The sequence below is a fragment of the Felis catus genome, chromosome E3 (assembly GCF_018350175.1).
Source record: "Felis catus isolate Fca126 chromosome E3, F.catus_Fca126_mat1.0, whole genome shotgun sequence".
NCBI lineage: Eukaryota > Metazoa > Chordata > Mammalia > Carnivora > Felidae > Felis > Felis catus.
In genome coordinates, this window is record NC_058383.1 from 3058653 (window position 1) to 3077851 (window position 19199).

The 19199-nt window shown below is 41.9% G+C and overlaps 1 protein-coding gene across 2 annotated transcripts in view; it reads left to right on the forward strand.

The window, feature by feature from the left end:
- The first annotated feature begins 814 nt into the window (after positions 1-814).
- SDK1 (sidekick cell adhesion molecule 1) overlaps positions 815-19199 on the forward strand; it is a 553233-nt gene continuing 534848 nt past the window's right edge. For both annotated transcript variants that reach the window (XM_045047350.1, XM_045047351.1), the window contains exon 1: positions 815-839. The gene's annotated coding sequence lies outside the window, so the exon portion shown is untranslated. The remainder of the gene's footprint in view (positions 840-19199) is intronic.

Below are 19199 nucleotides of genomic sequence, written 5' to 3' on the forward strand. Positions count from 1 at the left end.
TGGAAACTGAGACTCAGAGGGGTTTGATGGCACAGGTGTGTGGGTCCTTGGACGTCGGTGTCCCAACTCGCTGCTCATCGGCACTGTCTCTCGGGGCTGAGTGTCTTCCTTCAGTTTTTACATTTATTATTAGTGTCAGCTTCCGTGGCTACGGTGTTTCAAAGACAGTGTGATATTACTTGCATAATAATGTCTTACAATAATAAAATACAAATAATACTATTCGAGCCACCCGGAAATGTGGATAAATGGGGTCTTTGCATTATCCAGACTCAGTATTTGTGTTCCTCACAGTCTCTACGTAACCAGAACTGTGTGCTTCCTCAGCTAGGTGTTGGGTGCTAGGTTAGGACAGACGCAAAAGCCGTAACGAGTGGAAAGTCGGTTTTCACGTCAGCACAATCACAAATGTTAGGGATAGAGGTACCCTACGCATGGGTTTGGAAAACTGAAAACTAAAATTGAAAAACGTTGCTTGTGGCAGCGGGCTTCAGGCTGTGCCCGCAGAGCTTTGGGGGTACCCGTCTAGTTTCATCACCTGTTATGGGTGCTCCCAGGTCAGAGTTGCAGTTCAGTGGATTTGAACGAGGAACACGCATGGTGTGAAGTTAAGAATAGATTGATTTAGACTTTTTACCCCCTTTTTTGTTTCCATGTCCTTTGATCGAAATGTAAATGGATAATGCTGTAGACAGAAGACATTGGGGCAGATGTGGAATAACTGGAAAATCAAAGTCTGTGGAACAAACACAATGGAATGCTACGTGGCAATGAGAAACAATGAAATATGGCCTTTTGTAGCAACGTGGATGGAACTGGAGAGTGTTATGCTAAGTGAAGTAAGTCATACGGAGAAAGACAGATACCATATGTTTTCACTCTTATGTGGATCCTGAGAAACTTAACAGAAACCCATGGGGGAGGGGAAGGGAAAAAAAAAAGAGAGGGGGAGAGCCAAACCATAAGAGACTCTTCAAAACTGAAAATGAACTGAAGGTTGACGGGGGGTGGGAGGGAGGGGAAAGTGGGTGATGGGCATTGAGGAGGGCACCTGTTGGGATGAGCACTGGGTGTTGTATGGAAACCAATGTGACAATAAATTTCATATTAAAAAAATAATAAAATAAAATTATATAACAAATTTAATTAGGTAAACTGTACCAAAGGGTGAATTGACAGTTGAAAATATGCTGTTTAGCTTCTAAAAAAATGAATACTTACGGGGCGCCTGGGTGGCTCAGTCGGTTAGGTGACTGACCAACTCTTGATTTCGGCTCAGGTCATGATCTCACAATTTGTGAGCTCGAACCCCACGTGGGGCTCTGCGCTGTCACAGTTCAGAGCCTGCTTGAGATTTTCTCTCTCTCTCCTCTTTCTGCCCCTTCCCCACTCATGCACATAAAAATAAAATCAAGTAAAAATTAAAAGAGGAATGTTAAATAATGAAATCACTAAATCACAGTAATTTCTTGCTTTATGCAACAGAGTTCCATTAATTACAGTCGAAAGTCAACATATTTTAGGGGAGATTGCTAATTTCAACTAACTGTGTGTGATATCCTTCAGCTCCTTCCTGGGGTTCCCAACCTCAGCCTCACATAGAAATCTCAGGAGAAACTTGAGAAAAATACTGATACCTGGGCCTCACGCCCAGACTCTCAAGATTTAATTGGCCTGGGGTATAGCCTGGGAAACAGCATTTTAAAAAAACCAGAAAACTCCTCAGGAGATTCTAATGTGCATCCAAAGTTAAAAACCACTGTTTATGTTATAATCATTCTTTAATTATATTTGGTGATGTCTTTGTAGATCTCTGTATTTTAGCATTTTGACTTCAGAGTGTCCTCTTGTGAGGCAGGCAGCTGAGATCAACTGGCGATTTAAAGGGCTGACCTTTACCTCTTAAGTTTTTATGTTTAGAGGGCAGCTACTGTAAGGATGACCCTTTTCCTTTTGCAGCATCATAATACTGAGTGCCAGGACCCAAGTTTCTGAAACCTCCCAATAGACCCGTTTTCAACTGTTCTGAGCCTGCAGGGTACGGCAGGACCTAGCTGTTAATTCAGTACTTGCATCTGATTGACGTGGGGAGGATCACTGGCCACCTAAGGGAGGCCGTACCATTATTAATTCCTTTCTGGATGTCCTTTGTGTGTCTGCCCAGAGGCCTTGGCATTGGGTACGTTGTGAAAGTCATAAAATTAAAGAAATCCCTCGTCCTGGCTGCTCACCCTGGCATACAGAAAAGCAATCACAGTAATGGCTGGGGCTTCCTCCTTCGAAAGAACATGCACCGGGGCCTTTGGTGTATTTCTTGGTAGAATTTGCAATGGGCCTGCGGTGCACTGATGGAAAAGGGCTAATGATTATGATGGAACCACTGCTACTGGAACTCTCTGAAATCTTTGAACATATTTGGTGGTGGTGGTGAGCGGTTGTTTTTTAAATGCTTGCAAAATTTGTCCAAAGTGAAGAAAACCTTTAAACTGGTGATTCTCAAACTTTTGCAGGTATATCAATATCAGGGGTCTAAAGTTTGAGAGGCAAAGATGTCAAAAATTCCCCCCAAAGCTACTTTTCTTAGATTCCCTGATACAGATTACAAACCAGGCTATTGATGGTTCTATGCAGAAACAAACCAATATATTTTTACTGTTTGTTGAAATAATAGTTTTGAAACTGGGAAGGCCTGTGTGTAACTATCTGCTCTATTTTTGGAAGTAATAGAGGAAGTATTTCAACCTGATTACTGCCTGTGGAGTGAGGAATTTCTTAGTATTTGACTGACCACCTGCTGGTACTTTATTTCTTTAGAGCTCCTCGAGTCATTGTAAGAATCACCCAACAGTTTGAAATGAAAATGATGTCTTACTATAAAATGTCAGCTATCTCTGGTAAAAAGATTACACGCCATTTAAAAATATAATTGCCATTCCCCACTCCCCTTTACGTCGATACGTTTCAGAATAACAGAATCCTTGTGTAATGAGAAGGAGCGTTCAAGGTTCGAGCCTTGCAAATTTGAGAAACTGCCTTCTATTTTAAGTCTTTTAATAGTCTAGATAATTATTACTCCACCTACTGCCCTTTTCTTTCTGTCTACCTCCTGGTCATTCCTGTCACATTTTAATGATGCTGTTTGTGTAGTGTAGTTGATGAATTCTGCCCCGCGAACGTTATTTATTTATTTTTCCCTGAGCCGGATTCTGTTCTGTTTACTTATCTCGGTGTTGTGTTTCCTTTCTGAGCTGCCACGAGACATTCCTTTCCATGCCATTGTGTAAGGCACAGCGGGCAGGTGGGGCTCGGGGACTCCTGCTGCGGGAGCCCTGTTTGGGTAAATGTCACCGCTTTAGACAAAGAGGAACTTGGCCTAGTGGAGTCACAAATACAGAAACAGAAAATATAGATCGCCACATCTTAAACATTTTATCTGACAATTTTCAGGTCTATGTTTGCTGTATGGTTTTGAAGCACTGACTGGTTTGCTGTAGGGTTTTTAGTGCGCTGCTTGTGAATATCCTTGGGGTGAAGGTGGAAAGGAGCCGCTGGGGATGAGTAACGTGGCATCCGTGCCCTCCTGCCCCCCTGCCCCCCTCCCTTCTGGCTGACAAGGAGCTGAGACATGTACCTAGGAAAGAGAGCTCCTCTGTAAAAACATTGACCCCCATGCAAAGTAGCGTTGCAGATGGGACTTAACGGGGGTACGGAAGAGAGCCTGCCTCCAACGACCTGTGGGGGAAGGTATTTGACTTGAGTTAGTATCTGTGACAACAAGGTAGGGTTTAAGTATTCTTTTAAGAAGTCTTACTCATCTTTAGGCTTATTTCTCAACATTAAGAATGTTCTTAGTAATGCTTCTTGACTCAGCAATCGGTGCCTCCAACAGGGGGCACTGGCGTTCACAGGAAGGTGGCGTTCTTCCCACCTTCCCTCAAATGTTGCTTCAGTTGGAGACCTTGGTGGTTCTGAAAGTACTTACCTCATCCTTGTATAATTCTGCTTGTTTGGAACATGATTGTTTTGAAGAAAACTCTGGGGATACCTTTTCATAAGGTTTTCCAACCCGTCCCCAGATAGCTCTGGTCAGCCTCACCTAAGGACCTGATCCAAAAGAAGGTAACCCCAGCTCCGGGGGAAAGCCTTAGCCAGCTGTCCTTCCCTGTTTCTCTTGTCATCTTTCCTGTGTCCTCTCCAGTCTCCCTGTCCCTCCTCTTGCTCGCTGCCACTGCTAACACTCATGGTTGGCTCTTTTCAAAAGGACACAGGGCACAGTGAGCAAGAGAATAAATTTTGCAGACGTGTTCTGTGGACACAGGTCCTGACTCTGCCACTTGCCGGCTCTGTATCCCTGGGAAAATTCCTTGACCCTTCTGTGCCTCAGTTTCCCCATCAGTAAGAAAGTGAAAATAATAGTACTTACCACGCGTAGCACAAATAGCTATCATTATTTCCCAAATATGTTATTTTAACAGCTTTGTTGACATGGAATGTATAACCATGAAGTCCATCTGTTTAAAGTGTCAATTCGAGGTTCTCAGTACGTTGAGTTGTGCAGACATAACCATACTCTAATGCAAATAATCCTTGAGCCTACTAGCAGTCTCTTGCCATCCCCCACCCCCCTTCTTGCTCTGCTTCCCTGTCCGTCAGGTAACCACCAATCTACTTTGTATGGATTTGCCCGTCCTGGACATTCGTACCGATGCAGTCACATGACATATCGTCCTCTGTGACTGGCTGCTTACATTCAACATGGTTCAAGGCATGGGTCATGTGTTAATTCCTTTTTACTGTTAAATAAGATTACATCGCATAGATATACCAACATGTTGTTTATCCAGCCTCTTGACAGACATTTGGATTGCTTCCACTTTTTGGTTGTTCTGAATAATGCTGCTGTGAATGCATACGTACAGATTTTTGTGTGGACAAAACCCGCACATTTCGTTTCTCCTGGACACATACCCAGGAGTGGAGTTACTGGGTCACATGGTAACTCTGTGTTAACAATTTGGGGAATTGCCAGACTATTTCCACCTTACATACCCACCAGCGACAAATGAGGTTTTCAATTCCTCCATACTCTTCCCAGCACGTGTGACTGTCTTTTTGATTATAGCCCTTCAGGTAGGTGGTTTGGCATGGGTTATCTCATTGTAATTTTGATTTTGATTTTTCTAATGACTGATGTTGAACATTTTTCATGTGCTTATTAGCCTGAGTATACTATTGGTTATATAAAAAAAAACTAGATATAAGATAAAAGATACAAGAAATATCAGCCCCTACTTGTTATAAAGTTTGTAACCATGATGAGAGCGAAGATAGTTTGAGGTAAGTGTACTTAGTCCTATGTGCGTCTCATTAACAGTAAGAAAATGTTGGCCCTAGACAAAGCTAAGTGAGTCATCATTAGTGTCTAGAGTTTAATCGTTTCCTAATAGTTTTATGTGTAGAGGGATCATCTCATTTGGTTTCATCTCTCCTTGTGTGTTTTAATTTTTAACAAATTAAATTGGCAACATGGAAAATGCCTTTTCTGCCACACAGTGAGTTCCTATTTGTTCTCAGCATCTAGAAGATGGCAGTCAGATGCAGCCATTTTTCTCCCTCTTTTAAAGTTTTGTTTTTTTTTTTTTAATTTTCGTCTTGCATGAATTATATAAGCTATTCACGGGGCACTTAACAGTGGTTTTCTGTAGTATTGGGGTTTATGTAATTTTGCTTGTGGGAGATTACCTCTATTCATCTTTATGCCTCAGTTTACCCTAGCCATTGTTACCTGCGCGGAATCTATAGCTACAGCGCTGACTGTCCTTGATGGCTTTTCTAATGGTGTTGATCTGCACATAGCTTGGTCTTGGGTAAGAGGCATATTTGGTGCATATTTTCTGGTTTTTGAAACAGAAGCATGAATCGCTCCCTGTGATAGGAAACTCGCCAGCACTGATGTTAGTATTTCATCATGCAGTTATGTTTCTGTTCATTTTTTTAAAGTTTTATTTTATTTATTTTGAAAGAGAGAAAGACTCCTACGTAGGGCGTGGGGCTTGACCTCATGAACCATGAGATCACTACGTGAACCAAAATCAAGAGTCGGACACTTAACTGACTGAGCTACCCAGACGCACCTATTTCTGTTCATTTTTAGTTTACATTCTGAACCAGAGGGCCGGTGGGCAGAGTGTGTGGTCCTGGAATTAATCAGGCAACAAAGGTTTGACTTTGACTCTACCACTTACTATCCTGTGGTCTTGAACAAGTTACCTAAACTCTTTCTCAGTTTTTTCATCTGTATAATGGGCATAAAAATAGGACCTCTCGGTGATGCGGTTGTTGTGGCAATACCTGCAATATTATTAAAACATGTCTCCCTTGGTACGTACTAAATGCTCAATGATTGTCCGACAGTAGCATGAGTAGTACAAATAGGAACTCGAATCCTGTTGGCTCCTCCATCTACCTGGGAGATGAGATGCACAGGAAGCATTAAATGGTGGCGGGGGATTGAAGGTGCAGTAACAGGCAGCCGGCTCCTTAGCAGGATCGCACGGGAGCGTACATGTTACTGTGCCAGCGGCCGCTGTCACGCACAGCAGTCGGTGCCTTAGAGCACTTGAGGCAGGGCCTGAGGAACGTGTGTCTCTGTCCTGAAACGGTGGATAGATGTACGCCATCAGGACTTGTGACTGAGGTGGAGTTTGGCAGTAGTGAAATTGACGGATAGTCAGGTACAATTCCCTGAGTTTTGACAGATGTGTGGCCTCACGCGGCCACCACGTCCGTCCAGATGGAGAACGATTCCGTCGCCCCCGCAGACTTCCTCACGCACGCCCCTGCCAACCGGGCTCCATCCCTGTAGACAACCATTTTCCTGATTTCTTCCCACACGGGTTAATTTTGCCTGCGCTTGAATTTCGTACAACGGCAGTCACGTGAGGTGGGCAGTTTTACGTCTGGCTTCTTTCACCTGGCATGAGGTCTGGAATCCTTCACGGTGTTGGGTTGATCAGTTTGTTTGTCTTTATGGACATATGTCTCTTGTTTTCAGTTCAGGGCTTTATAAATAATGCTACGGTCAACTGATTCGTGTGGGCAATTCTTTGAGTGTTATCTCTTGGAGAAATATCTAAGCCCGGCATTTCTGGGTCATTGGGTAGGTATTTAATTTTATAAGAAATTGCCAAACCTTTTTGTCAAGCGCTTGTGTCATTTTTACAGTCTTTTCAGCAGCGGAGAGCTCGCCCACCTTTACTGCTGTTTGTTTTTCTCGGTTTTCGCCCTCGTAGTCCGTAGTGTCCCGTGATGCCAGGCACCTCCTGTGTGCGTCTGAGCTATTTGTCCATTTTCCTTTGCGAAGTCCACGTTCAGGCCGTTTGCTCCTATATTTGTGTGTCATCTTCCATCATCACTGCATTGTGGGCATTTTTATGTAATTGGTACCACTTTTACCAGAATATTGTCTTCCACTTTGTGGCCTTCATATTCATTCATTAACAATGCACTTAACAGTGCATTTGTTTTAATCAAACTTTTACTTGGAGATAATGGCAGGTTCACACACAGTTGTTAGAAGTGATACGGAGAGATCGCGTGCGCCCCTTTGCCCCTTGCTCAGTGCTCCCCCGTGGCGGTGTCTTGCCCAGGTGTTGCAACCAGGCTGCGGCCATCAGTGCGGTGGGCGTAGAAAGTCCCCGGTGTTACCCTTCCATTGCCACACCCCCTGCCCCCATTTCTGGCCTTGCAACCCACTAATCTGTTCTCCGTTTCTATAATTTTGTCATGTCAGCAGTGTTCCACGAAAGCGGTCATGTTGCATATGCCCTTTGGGATTCGGTTGTTTCAGCAGAACTCTGGGGAGAGTGTGCCAGGCTGTTGTGTACCAGGAGCTTGCCCCTCGTGTTCCTTAGCAGGTGTGCTGTGGTTGGTACGGCTCTTGGCCTTTCGGAGAACACCTGGGTTGCATCCAGGTTTTGGCTGGTTCGACTAAAGCTGCTGTTAACATCTCGGACAGGTTACCATGTCAGTACAAGCCCTCATTTCTTTGGGATAAATTCCCAAGAGTGCAGTTGCTGGGTCTGTATGGTAGATACATGTTTCGTTTTATCACAAACCGTCCTGGTGTTTTCCAGAGTGACTGAGTGGCTCCACACGTCCACCAGCCATGCTCTGAGCGACCCAGTTTTGTCTGCTTCTTATGTGATCAGCAGTTGGTGTGGTCACTGTGTTTTAATTTAGCCGTTGTGATTGATGGGTGTGCACTGATAACTTAGTATGCTTTTGATTCTTATTTCTCCGATGATGAATGCTCTGGAACATCTTTCCATGTGCTTATTTGCTGTCTGTAGATCGCCTTCAGTGAAATGTCTATTCACACCTTTTGTCTGTTTTCTGTTTCGACTGTTTGTTTTGTACTGTTGATTTTTGAGTGTTCTTTATATATTTTAAATGCCAGTCCTTTTTTAGATAGGTGGTTTGGACATATTTTCTCCTAATCTGTGCTTGTCTTTTTATCTTCTTCACAGGGACTTTTGCAGAGCAAAAGTTTAAAATTTTGTAAGATTCAATGTGGTTTTTTTTTATTGTTGTTTTTTTTTTTTAATGTGTTTTTGGGGTCGGGTCTGAGACTCGTTGTCTCACTGTAGATTTTAAAGATTTTCTCCAATATTTTCTATTACAGTTTTGTACTTTTATGCTTAAACTCATGATCCATTTTGAGTTCATTTTTATATGCAGTAAGAAGGCTAGGTGGAGGTTCATTTTATTTGACTTCTGGATGTTTTGGTTGCTCTGGCACCATTTGTTTAAAGACTATCTTTCCTCTCTTCAGTTTGTTTTACACCTTTGTCAAAACTTACTTGGCTGTACTTGTGGTGTTGGGCTTTCTCTAGGTTCACTATTTGTTTCTTTGATTTAAAGTAGAGTTTCTCTGCCAACACCATGCTCATTCTCTCTCTCTCTCTCTCTCTCTCTCTCTCTCTCTCTCTCTCTCTTTTTATTTTTTGGCTTTTTTCTCTATTTTTTTTTAAATGGTCATTCTGGGGTGCCTGGATGGCTCAGTCGGTTAAGCGTCCGACTTCAGCTCAGGGTATGATCTCACAGTTTGTGAGTTCGAGCCCCACATCGGGTTGTGTGCTGACAGCTCAGAGCCTGGAGCCTGCTTGGGATTCTGTGTCTCCCTCTTTCTCTGCCCCTCCTATTCTCTTGCTCTGTCTCCCTCTGTCTCTCAAAAATCAATAAAAATGTTTAAAAAAATTTTTTTTAATTCTTTTAATGTTTATTTATTTTTGAGACAGAGAGAGAGAGAGCATGAACAGGTGAGGGGCAGAGAGAGAGGGAGACACAGAATCTGAAACGGGCTCCAGGCTCTGAGCAGTCAGCACAGAGCCCGATGCGGGGCTCGAACTCACAGACCGCGAGATCATGACCTGAGCCGAAGTCAGATGCTTAACCGACCGAGCCACCCAGGCACCCCAAAAATGTTAACAAATTTTTTTAAATGGTCAATCTAACCTGATTGTAGCATTCTACTCTTCAGGTGAAAACTTCAAGCATAGCCGCTGGCTTAGGTCAGGTCATCTGTGACATTTGATTTCATTTTTAAAGTCACTTAAAATTTTTACCAAAATCAAACAGAATTGTTTGTGTCTTTGTGTGTGTAGCTTCTTTGGGATTTTCTACAGACACAATCATGTCATCTACAAATAGGGACAATTTTATTTTTCCCTTCCAATATGTATGTGTTTGATTTCCTTAGTTTCTTCCTCATTTCAGTGGCTAGACCCTGAATAAGACCCATGAGAACAGACATCCTTGACTGGGTACCAAGTTTAAGGGAAAGGTATTCTGTTTGTAATTGTTGAGTGTGATGTTATTAGAGGTAAGTTTTTCGTGCATGTTCTTTAAAAGAAAGTTCCTCTCTAGTCCCAGTTTAGTGAGAGTGTTTTTTTTTCTTTTTTTAAATTTATGAATGGGCGTTGAATTTTGTCCAGTCCTTTTTCTGCCTCAATTGATAGATCACAGAATTTTTTTTTTAGCCCATTGAAATGGTAAATTATGCTGATTGATTTTTCAAATTTTGAACCAGCCTTGCATACCTGGAATACATTCCACTCAATCTTGGCATATAATTCTTTTAATACATTACTTTATTTGACTTGCTAATATTTTGTTGAAGATTTTTGTGTCTGAGTTCAGTAGAGATTGGTATATAATGGACTTTTTGGCATTATCTTTGCCAAGATTTTGTATCAGTGTAAAACTAGGCTCAAAAAATGAGTGGGGAAACATTTCTTTCTCTTCTGGTTTTTGGACAACATTGTGTAAAGTCGATGTTAATTCTTTAAATGTTTGATAGAATTCCTTAGTGAAACCATCTGGGTCTGGAGATTTTTCTTTCAGAAGCTTTTTAATTACAAATTCACTTTCTTTAATTGGTTACAGGACTATTCAGGCTGTAGATTTCATTTTGGTTGAATTTTTGTCGTTTATATTTTCTAAGGAATTAGTTCACGACTTCCAAGTTCTCAAATTAGTGAGTTTAAAGTTGCTCATTGTGTTCCTTTTCTAAATGATGGTGAGATCTGAGGTGCTCTCTCCCCTACTCCATTGCTGGTATTGGTGCTTTGTGTCTTCTCTTTGTGTTTCATTCAATCGTTCCAGAGCTTTACCCTTTTTTTTCTTGAAAAACCTGGTTTTTGATCCATTGATTTTCTGTGTTCTCTCTTTTCAATTTCATTGATTCTGCTTTTATCATTATTATACCTTTAACTTGCTTTGGGCTTACTTTAACCTTTTTCTTTTTTTGAGGTAATATATTATTTTTGATTTGAGGCTTTTCCTCTTTTCTAATGACATGTTTACTTTCACTGCTGCTTTAGCTGTGTCCCACGTATTTTGGTATGTTGTATTTTTACCTTCATTTAGTTCCACAGATTTTATATTTCCTTTTAGAATTTCTCTTTGCCTCATGGATTATTTAAAATGTTGTTTACTTTCCAGGAATTTGGAAATAATCCTGTTGTCTTTTTGGTTTTGATTTCTGTTTTGACTCCATTATGGTCAGAGGATATACTCTTTGTGAATTCATTTCTTTTAAATATATTGAGTTTTGTTTTATGGTCCAGGATATGGTGCATCTTGAACAGTCTAAGGGCACTTGGGAAAAAAAAAAAAACAACAGATAAATTAGGTGTGATACAACTACTGCACAATTTTCCCTCTCTGTCTGGACTCATTTTCTCCAAGTCTGATTGCATAGTTAAATTTGACATACCAACTAGGTATTCTTGATGGGAAAAATGGGAACTCATCTATTTCAGAATAAAGTTATTTTGGAGCTTTTTAAAATCTTTAGATAATAAAGATAAGTTGTATTTTTGGTTTGTCATTTTAAAAGAATCTAGGATATTTGAATTTTAACTTCTTACCAAATTAAAATTGTTTCAATGGCTATTTAACTTACACGTTTCATATCTCTGGCAAAATTTTATTTTTTAAGGCAGCTCAGTTTTTTCTATAAAACTGGTAACTTGGAATTATCTAATTATTGAGTCCCAAGTGTTAATTTTGCATTTTTGTGTGAAAATCACATATACTGCATTAACCAAACTCCCTATTTAACATGTTTGGCATTGAGCCCTGTAAACCCCCTCTTTTCACCCCATTTCAGGAAATGGCATCTTTCCTGTTTGTTTGAGCTGAAATCTTGATGTTGTGATTGATTCTTCTCTTTCACTCATACCCCACTTCCTACTTCTGTGATTTCTGTTAACTTTACTTTTATAATATACCCTAAGTCTGGTTCAGCCTGCCTTCACTGCAACCAACATGGACCACGTTACCACTGTCTCTCCTCTAGATTCACACAACATCCTCCTGAGCTGTGGCCCAGCTTCTGCCCTTCCAGCCTTTTCCCAACACTGACTCATATGAACCAGTGGAAACCTAAAGCAAAGCATATCCCTCTTTTGCTCAGAATTCTCCATTGACTTCCAATGACACATAAAACAAAATCCAGAGGCCTTAAAATGCCTGTGAGCTCCCCTGCCCTTACCTTTTCAGCCTCTTTTGTCCCTAAAGTGCCCTCACTCATTCTTCTTCACCCCCCATCGGTTCTCCTAGCATTCCTGCAACACCCCATGCTCACTTCCACCTCAGGCCTTTGTACTCACTTTTCCTACTGCCTGGAATGCTCTTTCCGTTCCTAAGTGCAGGACCTCCTTCCCCAGCTCCTTCTGATCCCAACTCACTGTCACTGATCTTATCTTCCACATGTAAAAACGCAGCCCTTTCCCCTGAATTCTTTCTTCTTCTCTCTCACGTTTTTTCTATGGCATTTATCACTATCTGATATATAGGTATTTTTATTATTTCATATATCTATTCCTGAAAAAAATTCTGCATTCTATAAAATTATACACTAAAATAACAGAACTTATGGGAAAAGTAGTGTTCAGGGCAGACCACTCAAACCTATAGAGCTTTACAACCAGCACACTAATAAACAATAATACTCCTGACTTTCTTCATTGATTTATTGTTCTGATAAAAAGGAAAAAGCCTTCCCAGCTTATTTATCTGCGTTTACTTCTCTCAGAAGTGTAACGTGCTGGTTCTTAGAGCCCCCAAACCAGCCACTAGCACGAAACTAAGGAAGGTCGTTCTTTAATTTCAGGGTAGTTTTATTTGTTGTTGTTGTTGTTGTTGTTGTTGTTGTTGATAATTGTTTCCTTATAGTTCTAAGTGTTATTCTTCACTAAATGCTAAAGATGGTGATCACACTGTAGCATTAATATCCTGGGGAAAAAATCATGCATAAATAAATACAACTTTCATGTTATACTGATATCATTTCCTTATTTATCAACCACTTACGACATAATTTATGTAAGAGAAATAGGAGCTGTAGCAGCACAAACTGTACTATGTATTTTCCTCATTTGTTTTTTTGTTTATCTCCGTGAACTAGAATATAAGCTCCGTGAAGATGTGATTTCAGTACTTTTTTAAAATTCACATCTGTATTCCCATCTCATGGAAGTCCTGGTAGGCCTTTAATAAATATTTGTTGAATGAAAGAATAAATAATCAGATCAATATTTAGGTTTTGTTGGAATTCTGAAATAATTGAAAATGTGAACACCTGTTTTTCTGTAAATTGAAACAGCTTCTTTAGCTTAATAGTTATTGACTTTTAAGAGTATAACCTGATTTATGTGTGTTATTTTGAACGCCAGAAGTAGATGTACTTTGAATGAAGTTCAAGTTTCAAAATTCCGTAGGAACATGCAATTTCATTCTCTGACAGTATGTTTTAATAAAAGCTAACACAAAAATTGTGTTTCTGTACCAGGGACTGTGCTAAGCACACACTGGCTAATTTCATCTTTGTGGGAACTCTCTAGGGTGGCAGTTCCCACTGTTGTCCAAGAACCTCTGGTTTTTGAGACTGAAACCCTTTCAAGGGCGTCCAAGAAGTCAAACACATTTTATAACATGGAGACTTTGGTTTGTGTTTACTGACAATACAGAAGCAATCGTGAGGAAATTCCCATACCTTGAGCAGGTGTATCATGGTGGTGGCACCCAAGTTTCGTGGTTGACGTGGCGTTCTTCCCCATCACAAACGTGCGGTGAAAAAAAGAAAATCTAGTTCTCTTAAGAATCTTCTTAATGGAGTAGTAAAAGTCATTAGTTTCACTGAATTCTGAGTCTAACACACGTCCTTTTAATATTCAGTATCCCCAAAAATGGGAATTGCATAAAACGCTTTTCTGTACTGAAATATGACTGTTGCCTCGAGGCCACGTCCTTGTGGGATTGTTCGTGTTGTGAGCTGCTTTTTTCATGGTCCCCCCTTTTTACTTGAAATTGTGACTAAGAGACAAACCGTGGTAATTCATACTTGGGTAATTGGTACATTTTCTTGAGTATGATGAAAATGTTGTTGCATGAAGAAAAACAATGGACAGGATTGGTTGCTAAAAATAAAAACTGAACTGTGAAGTAAAAATTAGAAATTGGAACTGTTGTATATGCCACTTGCTACATGTCTGTGGGAGGCTGGACTTTGTTCATGTCCTTCAATGGAAACAACGTGATTGCAAGAGATTAAATGCAAAAGTCATCTTTTATTAAGCCAGACATTGAAGAAATTTGAAAAAAAAAAAAAAAAAAGGAAAACAATGTCATTCTTTTCAATAGTATTTTTTTATTTGAGAAAATTAAGTTTTCATAGCTGTCTTGTTGTAATGTGCGATAACTTTGATGTTACTGTTTTCCTATATGATAAATACAGAAAGATACAACTCAAATAAATAAGAATTTTGGGGTTATTAATAATTTTTTTTTAAGTTGTCAGGGGGTCCTGAGACCAGAAAGTCTGAGCACTGCTGCTATAAAAGAGGTTGATTTTATTACTTTGTTGATTGAGAATCCCACACATAGGAGGTGGGAGGTTCCCCAAGCTCGGAAGCTACCGACAGAGCTTTGATCCCCGGCTGTCTGGCCCCAGGGCCTTGCTATAAGCCGCAGCCACACACCCGTGCAGCTCCTGGAGAAGACTTTATGGTTTGTAACTTTGCTAAAATCAATAGACCTTATCTATTTGAGTTTAGATATCCTTAAGTTCTCTTCCCATGTAATTTCCTTGCTCTAAAATTCGAGGTATCTTTTGAGTCCCGGTTTTTATGTCAGTACGTGTGAGGCATAAACCCCCTGTAAACCTGGAAGCAGGGCAGGGTAGGTCACTTCTGAGTTTCTGTTCTTGACCTTCTCAGCCTTCTATTTAATCTGAGTTGTACTTTAGGATTATTTGAAAGAATATTAGAAAGAAATATTGTACCATATTCAAGAAAAATGTTGGTTATTTCTGATAACTCTTCTCTCATTTTGGTTGGTCATCCTTTTTCACTACAAACCATAGAAATGACAATTTAGTGCAGTTCTACCTTGAAATAAAATATCGGAGAGCTGGAAGCTTCTTTCAGTTTGGAGAAGTGGGGAAACTGTTGTTATCCCACTGCCTCCTCCTCTTATGAATTTATATGCTGAAATACATTAGAATAGTGCAGGATCAAAGCAGTACGTAAATACCACCATTTATGTTTCTACCACAAGCTTCACAGAAGATTAATCTCAGTGAAAGCGTGAGTGGTTTCTTAGGGGAAAACACTCGATGGGGAGGTTCGCCCCACATGTTCCCTTAAATATGCTGTTCATTCGCATTGATTTCAGAGAAAATAGAGAGTTTGATTCCCCCTGACTGAATGTGTCATCAAGCTGTCGGCAGTGCTGTTTAACAGGAACCTGAGGCCCCCCACCTCTCGGGATTTCCCCTGCACAGATCACATCCCAAGATGGTTCTGCAGACGCAGGCCTCTACTCAGAAAATCTCACACTTGCTGCTCACACTTTGGAGTCCAAAATGATGACTTGACGGTGAGATCTGGGAATGTGAAATGTGAGTTTTCTTCTGCTTTTCTCCCTTCTGATTGTGGTGCCTCCAGGAGACAGTGGGATGGAGCCCTGGGAGAGGACTCATACCGTCCGCCCAGGCATCCTGGCCCCTGGCTCCCGAAACGCAGTCCCCAACCAAGCTCCACCGCCGCTGCTGCCGCCACACCCCCTCCCCCGCCCCCCAGGCCTTTCCTGACCACCAGGATGCTTCCGCGGCACCACTCACCTTTCACAGGCCGTGCATGTGTGCGCGCACGCACTCCCACTCTTAAACACACACACACACACACACACACACACACACACACACACACACACACACACACACACACACAGGTTTGCACCCGTCCACTTCTTCCCTGGGTGGAGAAGTCTGGGCATCTAAGGAAATTCTCATTGGTCTTCGAGGTCGGGCCGGTTCTTCAACCAGCCCCAGATGCCTTGGAAAGCTGCTGTGTAGCTGAAGCAGCCTGGGACATGTACCTGGGTCTTTAGGCTTCTGTGACCCTTGGTGCCTTAGCCCCGGTGAAGCCCGAGTCAGCCTGCCCTGGGCTTCTGGCGCACCGGTACCCCTTCCCACCGCTGGTTGGCCAGCATCTGGCTTCCTGGACCGAGGCTCCTCTGAGCAGGGACCCACTGGATCCCCGGGGCCCAGCAGCCAGGAGGCACTCAGTGGATGCTCCGGGAAGGGGGGGAGAAGGGCCTTTGTGAGTGTGGGACAGCAGCATCCGGACTTCCGTTGCGCCTCTTCTGTGCGTGGCTGTGTGGGTATGGGAGGGTGGTCAGGATCTCGGGCTCTGGATCCGAGATGCTGCCGTGCAGAGTGGCCTCTTGGCTTCCAGTGACACTTCGGGTCCTGCCATGTCACTCATGCTGGAGAGGTTAGATGTGGAAACACGCTGTGTTGTAGCGATCATAAGAGGGGGTTTTTATTACGTTAAAAAAATAAATGTTATGTTTGTTCAACTGTAGCTGCCTTTTGCCCTGAAATTTCTGATACTCATTTATTGTGTTTTATTTTATTTATTTTTTTAACGTTTATTTATTTTTGAGACAGAGACAGAGCATGAACAGGGGAGGGGCAGAGAGAGAGGGAGACACAGAATCTGAGCTGTCAGCACAGAGCCTGACGCGGGGCTTGAACCCACGAACTGCGAGATCATGACCTGAGCTGAAGTCGGACGCTTAACCTAATGAGCCACCCAGGCGCCCTGTTATATCAGGCAGTAGTAGAAATATATAAAGTAACATACTGAGAGGTTGGCTAATTTGTTTAGACCCATGGAAAATGATGATACCTTCCTACTCTATTTGAAAGCCTATATCACTGGAAAATATTTAAAGATATTTCTGATAATCTAGGAGAATAAAGCCTGAAGGTTAGCTGTGATGACAGAGCTGCCTGTTCCTCCTCCTCCTCCTCCTCCTCCTCCTCCTCCTCCTCCTCCTCTTCCTCCTCCATTCCACCTGTAACCACCACACGACTTGTGTACATGGTCACAGGAAGTGTGCCTTCCCCTGGGGGGGGGGGTATTCAGTCGGTGTAGGTGGTCACAGGAAGTGCAGCTTCCCCTGGGGGGCTCAGTTGGTTAAGCGTCCGACTTCAGCTCAGGCCATGATCTCATGGTTCATGGATTCAGTCCCCACGTTGGGCTCTGTGCTCAGAGCTCAGAGCCTGGAACCTGCTTTGGATTCTGTGTCTCCCTCTCTTCCCTCCCCCGCTTGTGCTCTGTCTCTCTCTGAAAAATAAATAAACATTAAAGAAAATATTTTTAAAAAGTGCAACTTGAATCAGCTTGTTCTCAAGCATATGGAGGACTTGGTCTAAGATTATCTTCTAGGGTCATCTCACAGCATTCAAGGGCAACCTTTCCATATGTGCATATTTAACTAGTAGAACATATTTGATCATGTTCACATCTTACCTCAGAAATATACTTGAAATGCACAACTGTTGCCTTTAAAAAGATTAATATTACTATTACGAAAAAGCACAACACACTGTGAGATTAAATTCCCGGCTTCAGTAGGTGTACATAATGACCTGCCAGCAGCTGGGATTTGAATGACTATATTTACCAGAAAAGGATCTTCTACCCATATTTTTCAGAATAAGTGTTCACAAATGATACATTATGCCCTGTGCTTTTGTTTCTCACTGGGATTTGAAAAATAAAACTTTCTGTTAGTTGTAAATTCATAAGCTTAGGGCAGGAAAATGTTTGAATTTGATATAAAAGAAGTTTTGAAAGGAAGATTAGTGGTTTAAAGCAAAAGATTAGTTGCCTTGGGAAATTCAGCTATCGAGAGAGCAGAGTTCAGTAATAAAAGGTCCTGCTCCAGCCGATTGCTCCATTCACGCTGCGATCCCTAATCCTTCCCACCGGACCCTCGGCCAACTGACGCTGCTGGTGACGACTGCCAAGTAGCACTCCCCGTCGCTTGTCCAGAATGTGTGGGGTTCGTCCGCCTTGGACCCGCCTCGTCTGTGGTGCACGTGGAAGTTGGTTATTACTTCTTCTATTCATCATCTCTTTAAATGGGAGAGAAAAGGTGAGGCCCTGAACCGATTATGATGATGCCAACTGACCTCTCGTCGGCAGAGTCACTGAGCACCTTGAAGTTGGACTTTCTCGCCGCGTGGTAGTTGATTCCTGTCCGCTCTGCCACGACAGAGTTTCTGGTGTAGAGCCATGATTTTCCATTACAGAGCAGATGATTAAAACCCATGGCGAGCTCTCCTTCTTCATGGTAGGTGGGCCCGTGACCACAGTCTCTGGTTCTCTTCAGGGCTTCTCATCCGCCAGTTTCCCACAGGAGTGGATGATTTCTACTGTGGAGGTTGGGGTTGTGGCCCCTTTGTAGATGAGCAGAGGATTATCTCCACATTGAACAGGTAAAGTTAAATCCATTTCCATTAAATCAGACCTTGAAAGTCCATTTAGGGAAGTGACTTCTACATCATAAAATTATGATGTTATCTTGAGAGAAAGTTATGTCCGTTTCTCTCCTTTGGATGGACCTTAAATCTGTATTATCCAGGCAGACGAGACTCTCGTTCATAAATGACTTATGTTCTATTTAAAAGTTTGTGAAAATGGAAATTTCTGAGTTTTCCATAGTAATTTATTCCAGAGTCTTATAATGTTCATTGTAAGAATACCGAAGCATACTTAATGTTCATTTTTTTCAAGGAAAGGGAAAACCGTTAGTCGTTATTTGGGAAAACACACACGTGCGCGTGCACGCACGCGCACACACACACACACTCACCCCTCAAAGAGTATCAGGTGGACCATTGACTTCTCCCCAGGTCAGAGTTTGATGATGGTATTTAGGAGGTAATGTAATCATTTTTGTGTTTATGGATCTCTTCAGACTTTTCTCTGTTGCATTTAAGGTGTATAAAGATTACCTGATTTTTAAAGAGTCTATGCAGACCTGATACCAACCCTTCTGCATCCTTTTCTGTTTCCAAAGCTTTTGTGCTCTGCTGCCTTCATGCCCTCTTAGTTTCATGATCTGCTGCATATATTTCAGTGGTAAACAGTGCTGGGCTCAGAGATAACTCTGTTATTCTGCACACCGGCTCATCTGTGTTAAAATACTTGTAATGAAGGTAATTTAGGCACATAGAGCCCAGAGCCCTGGCATATATACCTCCCTTCTTTCTGTCATAAGTGTTAGTGTCTGCACTGACCACACTCCTGTGGTCATTTGGATCACGAGATATTTGC